The sequence below is a fragment of the Solanum tuberosum genome, unplaced genomic scaffold (genome assembly GCF_000226075.1).
Source record: "Solanum tuberosum cultivar DM 1-3 516 R44 unplaced genomic scaffold, SolTub_3.0 scf00104, whole genome shotgun sequence".
NCBI lineage: Eukaryota > Viridiplantae > Streptophyta > Magnoliopsida > Solanales > Solanaceae > Solanum > Solanum tuberosum.
In genome coordinates, this window is record NW_006239030.1 from 206,910 (window position 1) to 218,616 (window position 11,707).

The following is an 11,707-nucleotide window of genomic DNA, read 5'->3' on the forward strand; positions in this document are numbered from 1 at the left end:
GGGGGGGGGGGGGGGGGGTCATTGCTGGTGGAGTAATTGAAACCAAGAATTTCATGCTCTCAAAGCAATAATATCATAAAAGACTTTTTCAATGGAAAAACAACACATATAAACCTCCTCAACACATATGCCCCAACACGAGGAAAACAACTTAAATAAGCCCCACAAAGGTAAAACAACATAAATAATCCCTAAAATGGGTAAAATTATAAACTCAACAATTCTAATAATTCAATCTCATCTACGGTCCCATTTCATAGTCTAGTCTATAAGCATGGTTAACTACCAACCCAGTCTGAAAGAAATATAAGTCAAACCTATCTCGAGTCACGAATCTTCACTTGAAATCACTTAATCAGTGCTTTTCCTTTTATCGAAAGCCCCAAAACGATTCTCAACTATCAAGAATGGAAAGTACTTATCAAAGTAGTTCCAAAGACACCCATCAAAATTGAAACTAGGATTAAAATCATCCAAAAATCTCATCAAAATTGAAATGGGTAAAGATAAAAATTTATTTGAAAATCATAATTTCCAACTGTAAAGGAGTTTGTTTGTGAAAACTCAACCAAAATCAAGTAAGAATTGAGTCTCAAATCAAAGAAATACTAACTTTCCAATTTGGGGGGAAAACCCCAAAATCCTATTTTGAAATCTTTGATTTTGAAGAATTTAGTAGATAGAATTGGTAGAAAATGATTTAGAATTGAGTTAGGAACTCGCCCAAGCTCTCAAAGTATTGAAAATGCTGAAACAATAAAAATGAGAAAGAAATCTCGTCAGAAAGAAAGCTGTCAGCAAAACAATGTGTCCAGAAAAACAACAATTGTAAAACACCTTGTCTTGAGCCTAGAAACCCATTAGTAAACTATACATGATCTAATAGTGTAAATGGATCATAAAACATGTAATGGAACCAATGAAATCATCAGATTTCTGAAAAAAAGATCATTTAGTCAAAATTATTCCTCGTATCTCCTTTTAGGAGTTTCATCCTAATGATCATTTACACAATATAATCTTGGGGCCCAAACTAACCACCCTACTAGCCTAAACTCGACATTCCAAAATCAACGAAACTAACAGAATCACCATCTGATGCTCGGTTCTCAAATGTTAACCAAAGTCAACTCTCTCAATATGAATCACCCCAAAAGTCTCAAAACCTCTAAATCACTCATGAACGCTTTGAGGACAGTGTCAATCAACCTCACACCAAAATAAAGCATAACACAAGTATGAAAAAAGAAAAAATTGTAACACCTCATTATTTGAAAGAACTAGAATTAGAAAGAAACTATTTTTGGAAAGAATAAATTTGGAAATTTTGGCAAGTTATGCTAAGTATGAGTTTTGGGTCAACTTCAAACGACCATAACTCTCAGTACAAGATGAGTTAGGTGGGCTATAAGATATCAAATGAAAGTTCTTGGAATCATCTTTCCAACGCCACCGAGTTTGCTAATTTTCGAGTTTGTATGAGGGAGATATTCCCATTTGAAGTCGGGCGATAAGGAAAGTTACCCAGATTTAAGAGGGGTATTTTGGTCTTTTCCTTACCCAATTAAGTTGTTTCATTTTTAATAATTAATTAGGGGTTTAGACTGAATTGGTTCAGTTTACGCACTCAAATTTCACGTTAGGGTTTTTAGAGAAAGAACTCAAGAGGAGAAAAGGTCAAGATTTCATCAAGTTCTTGAAGGTTTCGTTGCGGATTTTGTCATGGGTTGATCCCTAAGAGGTATGTGAGTTCACATAGCGTTGGGTTCGTTCACCCACGCGCCAATCATGTTACTTTCAGCGTATTTCCTTCCTATAAAGTTGAAGATTTGATGTTCTTGAGTTGTGTTCTTAAAATTGTCTTCATTCTTGAATTTCGATAGGATTGATGAGTTTCTTGAGATAGTCTTATCGATTTTAAGAGTTGTTTTGAGTTAGATTATTGGGTACATGTATTGGGTAACCAAATCTAAAGAGAAAATGAGAAAAAAAAAATCGAATTTAATTGAATTAAGATAAAAAATTGAGTTGAAAAATTCGTCGGGGTTTGATCTTAGGCATATTTATATGCCTAGAAAGCTAATTATGCCCGCATTTAAGCTTAGTTTGAATTCAATATGTGTTCGTTTATAATTTTATTGAGTCTTTTGTTTGTTTATGAGCTAACCAACATGATTAGTTGTGTAGGTAAGCTAAGAAGAGAAATGAGCATGAAAATGGACAATGGGGAACACAGAAGATTAAAGGCAAAAAGAAGCATAGAAGAAAGAGGAAGAAAAGAAGATCAAGGCATTGTCGTATCCTCTCCGCGTCGCGAAGAGGGGGTCTTAAATTAACTCACGAGAGTCAGCAGTAGGCAGAGCCCTCTGTGTATTCTCCGCGTCGCGGAGAAGGGTTGTTATTTTATTCGCGAAAGTTGAGTTAGAGGCAGAGCACTCCGTGGAGTGTCCGCGTCGCAGAGAAGGCTATTGTGCATGGAATCAAATATTTAAAGCCTCTCCGTGTCGCGCCCTATGCTCCAGTTTTTGGTCGTTTCGACTTTTAGTATAAATAGGTTATTATATTTTTTTATTAACTATTCTTTTTCTGGGTTTTGAAGAACGACGACTTGGGAGAACATTTTCACCATTTTTAGGGTTCTTTCCTAAACTATTTTCCTTTCGATCTTTGTATGTTATTTGAACATTGTTTGATCGATTCTTGGATCATGAGTAGCTAAATACCTTAAGGTTGTGGCTACAGGATGATTGTAATCTATTGATTTTGTTATTAGGTTAATGTTAATTATCATATGAATTTTTCTTATGTTCTTGGTTGAAGTATTTCTTGACTAATCGCCATTGAAATAAATACATTATCCAAATTGAACTTGGGAGAGGAATAAGAAGATAGAACGTGGGACATAAGGAGCATGATTAATTCTAAATAACTAGGGTTAATTTGTATCTAGGATAGAGATATACCTAGAAACCATGCTTGGGTCACCATACATGAAGAAATCGTAATGCTCGTTACTTAATCCATCATATCCCCGCTAGTGATGTAGTTAGGGTGTTATTTATCGTAGGCGATTAGAGGTCGGGAGACCATGATCATACATTTAACCTTGTGATTCATTGATTCGATAATTGATAAATGCCCATATGAATGATATTGATTGCATGAATCGTGATAAAAGCTGCAACCCTGGACTTTACCCAATCACTGATTTTAAACCCTTGAAATTGAATCACTTTTGTTACATTTTGTTCTAAGACTGTTATAATCTTAGAAGTAGAAACTAAATCACTTTGGAAATCTTGAATACCCTTGTGTTTAGCTGAAAGTTAGAGAAGTTAAGTAATTCTAAGTGTAAGTCCCTGTGGGTACGATAGCCGGCTCATAAAAAGATCCACTTTAATACTTAAACAACCACATGCACTTGCGTGTGCGATTTGGACGCAACAGGGTTGCATGGGGGAGGTCTAGCGCGGCGCGCCAGAAGTGTGCCACAAAGGAGTCTTTGTACTTTAGGGGCTGGCGCCCCGCGCCAGCAGTGCACCGTCGTTTAGCCCGTCTGAGTCCTTCTAAAGTGTACTAACACTTCCTATCGATTCTAACTACTCTAAATGACTTCTAAACATCTAGAAATCATCCATAAATCTGAATCAGAACCTTGAATCCATAAATTCAAATTCAAGGAAAGTTAAGAGCCAAGTCCAGAGAGTTCTTAGAGTCTTTTCAAAAGTCTTTTACAAATGTTTTAAACTTGTTTTAAGACTTGAGCATGAGTTGAGTAAGAGTAAGATTGAAGTTCTTTTTTTCTTAAAAGATTATATGGGAACTAAGTATTCCCAAAGAGTAAATATTTTTACATCTAAACAAAAGAGGAAACACCGATTTCTAAGAGAATTTTTTAGCTACTTTTTGAGTAATTATCTCAAACCACAGAGAAAGAGTTATGTTTTTAAACATATGAGCAGAGTATATTTTGGGAGTAGTATTGAGCACCGATATGGGAACGAGTTCATAATAACTCAAGTCTCCATAAACCATGTAGCCAACGTGGATAGAAAAGATCATACTTTTTAGATGATTCCTTAATGCTTTTAAGCATAGCTTAGTGGATCCACTTAGTTGAGGCGTTCTATATCCGGGCAAGTTATAGGACAGTTCTGGCAGCGTGGGCGAGACGTATCATCACCTAGCTCATAGTGATGATTGTCGGTTAGAGAATCTCCTAAACAGAGTTTATTTTTGTATTATTATATACAACTGAGATATTATTGCACTTTTCAATACTTTGAGATGTTATCTACTGTTTTAAATGGTTTACATAAACTGTATCTTTATGGTTGTTTAATTCTGCATTGAGTTGAGTAAAGCTGAGGTAAGTGTTTCTTTCAAAATTCAGTTTAAGCTTATGTCATGTTTAGCTTTTCCCTCGCATGCTCGTACATTAAATGTACTGACGCCATGAAGATACAGGTAACCAGGATTAGCCGCCAGCGCTTCATTGATCCAGTTGAGCATTCAGAGTCAGTTGGTGAGCCTCCGTACTTTCCGGAGGATCCCTTTTTATGTTGTTTTAGTATTTCAGTCGTTAGGATGATCGGGGTCTTGTCCCAACATCTCTCATAGTATTAGAGGCTTCATAGACAGATAGTTATAGTTCTTTAGTCTTTGCATTTCAGTTGTTTTGTTATAAGACTTGAGTTGCCACTTTGGCTAGTTGAATGTTTGTTTCTAAAACATTCTAAGTTTATTTTGAGACAGTTGAGTAAAGTTGCATTTGATTTCTCTTATTAATGCTTAAAGTCTTCCGCTGAGAGTCTAGCTAGGCCAAGGGTCCGCTGGGGCCAACAATGGTTCTCGAGTGCCAGTCCGCCCAAGGTGTAGGCTCGAGGCGTGACAAACTTGGTATCAGAGCATAGAGTTCAAGAATCATAGGGAGTCTAAGAAGCCGTGTCCGTAATATAAATGTCATTCTTTTTGTGATTGACTAAAAAGAAAAATGAATCATATAAATTGGACGGAGTAATATTTTTGTGCCATGTTTTATAATAGGGGGTAAATAGTTTCAAAAATTCATGTTTAATGAGATAATTAATACTTCTTATAGTTTAGGAGGGTAAATAATATTAAAAATTCATGTTTGATAGATAATTAAGACTTTTCGTATTTTAAGTGTGCATATAATAAAATATATCAAGTTTAGTGATATTTGCCGACACTAATTATACTAGCATAATTTAAGGTTTAGTCACGACTCAGGATAATTTGCTTAAATTAGGTTCATTTGAAATTTTGGAGAACCTTCGTATTAGAACGTCCAAAATTAAGCCCAAAACGTACTCCTATAGTGGGATCTCACTTAATGTGAATTCAAGGTGTAATTATTATTGTTATCAAATTAATGTCGTTCCATTAAAACTTCTTTTTTGGAGTAAAATGAAGCACCGGGAAAATATGAGGGACATACATGTGTTGACCTATTACTAACTTGGGTAAGACATGCTATATAAAGTTATGATTTCAAATTAATATTTAGATGTGTGATTCGGAATCATAATTTAAAATTCTCCAGAACATATGATTTGAGATTTCAAATTACAATTTTAATTTTTTAATAAATGTGAAATTTGATTGATCTAAAAAATTAAATTTCGTTAAAAAGACCTATCATTTTAATTTTGTAAAAAAATTGTGCTCGACGTGAAAAGATTGTAGGTATCATATGAAAGAATTATGGAAAAACTATATGATTAAACATACATATATGCATACATATTATATATATTAATTTAATCTATACTTTCAAATAATTATATATTATCCCACTATTTATTGATTATGTACCTGTTTTGAAATTAGTTACATTGAGATACTTCACTCTTTAAAATTAACCTAAAATAAAGTGTTGCCCACTCAATTATCTCCGTAATTTAATCTCTTACTCCAAATCAACCTACTTTCTCTCCTATTTCTTCCCCTTAAAACCCCCAAAATACCTCATAAGCATGGAACCAAGATGTCATGGCAATGACTATGACATCAACTTATCCAAAGTTGTCTCCTCCCAAGTAATCTTTTCACACATGGCTCCTTCAAGATTTCTATGAAATTTTTCTTTGCAATTCAGTGGGATTGTAATCTTTCTTTTCAAAAATTATGTATGCTTTTTCGTAAAAATGAATAATTATTTGTGAAAATAATGAATGGAGATTTACACTTGTACCTGATATATTATTGATGTATCTGACACATTATCGAGTTAAAATTATATGTATTTAATTGTTTTAATTGTATCTAATTAAGTGTATATGTATATATAGGTATATATCTGAATTAGAGTTGATGAATATGATAAAGTGTTCATGCTTCTGAGTTAAAGACATAATGTATCTAGTTTTTATTAATTATCTGACTAAGTAATGTGTATTTGATAAAATATATATTTGTATATGAGTAAGAGTTCTTATACAAGACAAAGCATGTATTTGGCACATTATTTAATATTTATCAACGTATCTAATTATGTGCACATATATCTGACAAAATATACATAAAATTTAATGAATCTATTAAAGTGTACATTGTTTTTGAGTTGAGAAATCTAAACTTTGTTGAATTGCCTATAAAAAGAAGGATGTTGATTGTTTTGATTTTCTTTTAGGAGTTATGATATGTTATACCCTCTAAAGTTATTATAAGCATGATTTTCTCCTTAATTAATACTTTCAGTTATATCCCTTAATTATAAACATTTCTTAATTAATGACTTTTAGTTATATCAATTAATTAGACACTAATTGATATGTATCTGTCACGCCCCTTTTTCCACGATCTTCAAAGAAGATGAATGGTTTTTTCCAATTGAAGTGATGACTTTGAATTGGGATTATAGTTTGTACAGAGTCGTCACTTGGAATTGTGTTATGATGTTCCAAGTCACCTTTTTTAATCCCTAATAAAAAGAATATGACTCTTTTTATTGTTCTCGTGTAAGAAAATTTGTTGACCCATGGGAAGGCATGTGGTACCACCCCTGAGTCTCCTAGTTCTAACACGGTTGTTTTATCAACTTATATTTTACTTAAATTAAACTTGGTTAAACGTTTGCCTATGATTTGTTTTAATTGTTGAATTTTATTTGTCTTAACTCTTAAGTAGAGGAGGAGCCAAAATTACAAGTTTGGAGTTCAAAATTTTAGGACTAGCGGATCCAAGGTTAAGAGAAAATCATGTTTTAAAAGAAAAAATTTAAAAAAAAAACTTTTGTTGATAGTAGGGTTTGCACGCACAACAGAAGTGTGGAAAGTATTTTCATAACCCTTTCCTTACCACTAGGCCATCAATCAATTTTGTGTTAGATGGTTCACAAGTTAATATATATAATTTTCTAATACAAAAACATTATTTACGAAAAAGCTACTTGTTCGTCCGAACCCACAACTCCCTTAGCTCCTCCCCTAGACTCTTAACTAAGACACCAAGTGGCAACCTCAACTTCGACATACACAAATTAAGACGCATAAATACGATCTCTCATATGTATCGCGTTCTAAATTTAAGCCTACTCATTTGTTGAATCAAAGATTATCATTTTTAAGGAGATCTGAATCAAGATGCATAAACACGACCCTATTATTTTATTTAGATATAAATATTGAAAGCACCCCTAAACTTCGCATGAATTATTAATTTAGTCCCCCAATTATGGACAACCTTAAAATTTAAAAACACCCCTCTACTTGATTAAGTAATTTAAAAACACCCCTCTCACTAAAGCTTAGTATTTGAAATATTTATTCAACTTAAAGCCCTTGACAACAATTCAATATTTTACAATTGTCCATAATTAAACATCCAACAAGAATTATTACAAAGAAAAATTAAATACTCAACGTGTAAATATGCAACCAACTACTCAAACTTATTTCCAAATAAACATGTGATCTTCTCATTTGCTAACTATATTTATTGAATTTTCTTGCTAATAAATTTATGACAAAATGATGTAAATACCAAGAGCACAATAGCACCTTCAACAGTAGTATTTTTTTAAAGCATCTAAAATCTTTTAAGTCTTAAACCCATTATTTATCAATATATTACTAAATTCCAGATAAACTTGACTTTTAGGTTTGCTCATTAATAGTAAAGAAATAGCAAAGTTATGATTTTTTTTATCAATTAATATGGATTTCAGTTAATTCTTAGTCTAAAAGTAAAATCCACTATCTAATCAAGAATTCACACCTTTAATCTCAATAGCTCACTAATTTTCATTTATAACATTCTTGATCACTTAAAAATAATATAACACTTCATCATAATGCCCCAACACAATAAACAGGAATAAGATTAACTCCGAAAAGAATTTCCACCACATTTGATCAACATGACAAATATAAAGATGAAGATTTGGACTAATTTTAGGAGGAAGCACCAAAATAATATGAATTTAATAAATCAAGAACAAAATTAAAGATCAAAAATATTCTTCTGTAGTCAAAATTTCTTTATAAAATGTCTAACCATTCCGTGAGTGGTGTGACAAAAAGTTTTTTTTTATATACAATATAATCTTTGTCAAGTGGCAAAAAATTATTGGCTCTTTTTTGTGTTTTCTTTTTTGAGATACTAAGCAAATCTTAAAAAGAAAAGAAAAGGAATGGATGGCGGAGGTGTTTGTGCCGTTTGTACCAAAGAAGGTAGAGACTGTAATGAGAATTGTCGATAGAGGGATTTATTTCCTCTGAATCAAATTGCAAAATTTCAGTGTCTCATTCGCAATTATGGGAAGGCGAAATTGAATCGAGAGTATGGTCAAAATACTCCAGCTGGCAGAGCACTTCGTTTTGAAGTTATGTACAGGGACGCCATAGTGCTTGAAGCATACCGTTACCGCGGAGGAATTGCGGCACATATAGAAGAGTTGGAGAATGAGATACATCAAAAAAATCAAATGATTCCTCATCTACAGGGGTGGGTATGGTAAATTTCATATTCTTGAATCGTTTTTTACGTTTTTTTTTTAATATTAAATATTAAAAAAATCTAAAGAAATATATTTTTGTAATTTTTCTATTCTTAAAAAATAAAAGTATTATCTTAAGAATAACTATTTTTGTGGTTTTCAATCTTTTAAGTAAAATCTGCTAAAAAAATTTTGAAACAAAACTGAAATAAAGATTAAATTTTAAAATAGATATTTAAAGTTGAAAATGGGTTGAAACTCGGGAAGGGTCAAAAATTACGTGGTCATCATATCTGTCTTATATATATCTCGAATAAATGTATCCGAAAGAGGTAGATACATGTATACAAGGCCCATATCATGGTAAGAAAACGTAATATTACAAAATAACGTGAAGCTAAATAATTAGCTTCTAATGTAATGGATTTGTGAAAGTTACCCAAAAATTATATCAAAGAATAACTAGTTACTATTATTATTGACTAGTGATTTTTTACAAAAGTATGTGTTTTGAAACTTTGTAACCACAAACATTTATTTGTCAAATTAAAGAAACATGGAGGTATGCGATTTATCAATGTGGCGCTTTATGATTTCGATATCTTTTTTATAAACTATAGTTTACACATTGGTAAAATTTTATAAAAAAATGAGAAAATATTAGAAGATTTCACAATTTGTGAGATTTTTATGTTTCTAAGAAAAAACTCAACTCAAAAAATTCAAATTATATGCTAGACAAACCTTCAATCTCAAAACAATTTGATTTCAAGTATGATTCCATGTTACATATTCAAAAGGGCCCTTACTATATGTTCCACTATTCTATTTACATTCACTTTTACTTGTCTACTCTACTCTATATATCAAAAACATTTTTTCTATCTTTATTTATCACTTTTAGGCTTTAGCGTAAGATATATATATATATTCATGTTTTGCCCTCAATAATAATTACTTGTTTTTCCTTAAATATTTTTGATAAGTAGGATTAAAAGTTACTTAATATAAAAAAAATACTTAATATAAATAATATAATTGAAAATTATTCATACTAATAGTTCCTTACAGTAAATAAAAAAAATACTTAATATAAATATTATAATTGAAAATTATTCATACTAACTATTGTTCCTTACAGTAAAATTTAAATAAATAATTAATAATAAACTAAGGGAGTAGTATTTATTATCCTATTCTCTGCTGGCACATCTTATCCTTCGTTATGGAAAATATATTTACTCTGAATAAATGTTTTATCACAAGATGGTCAAGGTCAACACATAAGTTGGTCAATATTTGATCATGTATCATATACTTAAAGAATTCATAAAAAAAGGAAATAAGTCAGCAAAAATATTTTTTGTATATTAATTATAATACATAAAAGATATACATATTTAATATTATATTGGCTAATAATGGTAGTTATTTTTAAATTTCTTGATTTGTGCTCTTATAATTGATTTAATCATCAAATAAAAATTAATTAAAATATGATATATCAAACAAAAAAATTTAAAAAAATGTAATAACATAATTTTTCATGAATTAATTTGTGCTATATATTAATCTCAAATAATTCCAAATTTTAAATTAATTAAATTAAAAAAAATAATAATAATAATAAATTGGAGAATCAATTTTTAACTTTTAATCGAGTCATTAACTAATTTTTCATCCATAATCACGTATGACACACAGTGAATGGAGGGCCATAGAAATCATGCACTGATTGGGGGATCAAATACTGCCGGGAATATTGACTTCTTATGGTAGCTGACTAGCAAAATATATTTAACGGTCAAATATACATTTAAATTATCTTAATTTTGTATTTTTATATCAAATTATTAAGAATATTTATCTAAACTATCATAAAAAATTAATGAAATACATTTTGATTAATTTTTTATAATATGTGATCTCTATTTTTTATTTATAACTTTTTTTCACGTGATACTCCAGAAAAATTATGTTTCCGTAACAAAATATGAATAAAGTAATATTAGGTTAAACATTACATTAAAGGTTAAAAATATCACTTTATAAATTAATTTATTTCAAATGTGACATCCACTATCTTCTTCTCCACCTTTTTGTTGTGATCTCGATTCGGCCATGGTATCGATATATCTAACTTGATTAAGGACAGTTTTAAAGATAAAAGTGTCGACAAATAGAACTGATATAAATAGAATTGTTACATATGTCATATGTAAGAAAATATTTATGAACAAACGCGTCTGGAAGCATTTCTAAATAAACACAATTTGGTCTAATCAATGTTTAGGTATGTTTCGCTAATTATTAAGTAATAGTTCAGATAACAGGGGGGACCTACCCTTGGTCTAGGGGTGTCGAGCGACACCCCTTCGTCGGAAAATTACGTTGTATATAGAGGTCAAATTTTATTTAATAAATATAAATACATAAATTGACACCTCTTGAAACAACTTGAAGGTTTAGTTTAGTCGTTAAGAGGTTGCAAAAATTTCATGAGGTCATGTGTTCAAGCTCTACTAACCTCATTATATATTTATTTTTTTACTGTAACCATTGACACCCCTTAATGAAAATTCCGCATCCATCACTGTCAGTTAAGAAATGAACACTCTCAATAATTTGATATAAAACTCGATAAAATAAAATAATTTAAATATATATTCAATCCGGATCAATAATATAAAACTGAAGAATCAGTATTTACATGTTTGGAGAGAAATAATAATAAGATAATACAAT

The 11,707-nt window shown here is 30.9% G+C and overlaps 1 long non-coding RNA gene across 1 annotated transcript in view; it reads left to right on the top strand.

The window, feature by feature from the left end:
* The window catches only part of LOC107060925 (uncharacterized), a 5,455-nt gene extending 2,915 nt beyond the window's left edge, over positions 1 to 2,540 (top strand). The window contains exon 4 of the long non-coding RNA XR_001473613.1: positions 2,188 to 2,540. This is a non-coding gene — a long non-coding RNA (uncharacterized lncRNA). The remainder of the gene's footprint in view (positions 1 to 2,187) is intronic.
* Positions 2,541 to 11,707: the final 9,167 nt, after the last annotated feature.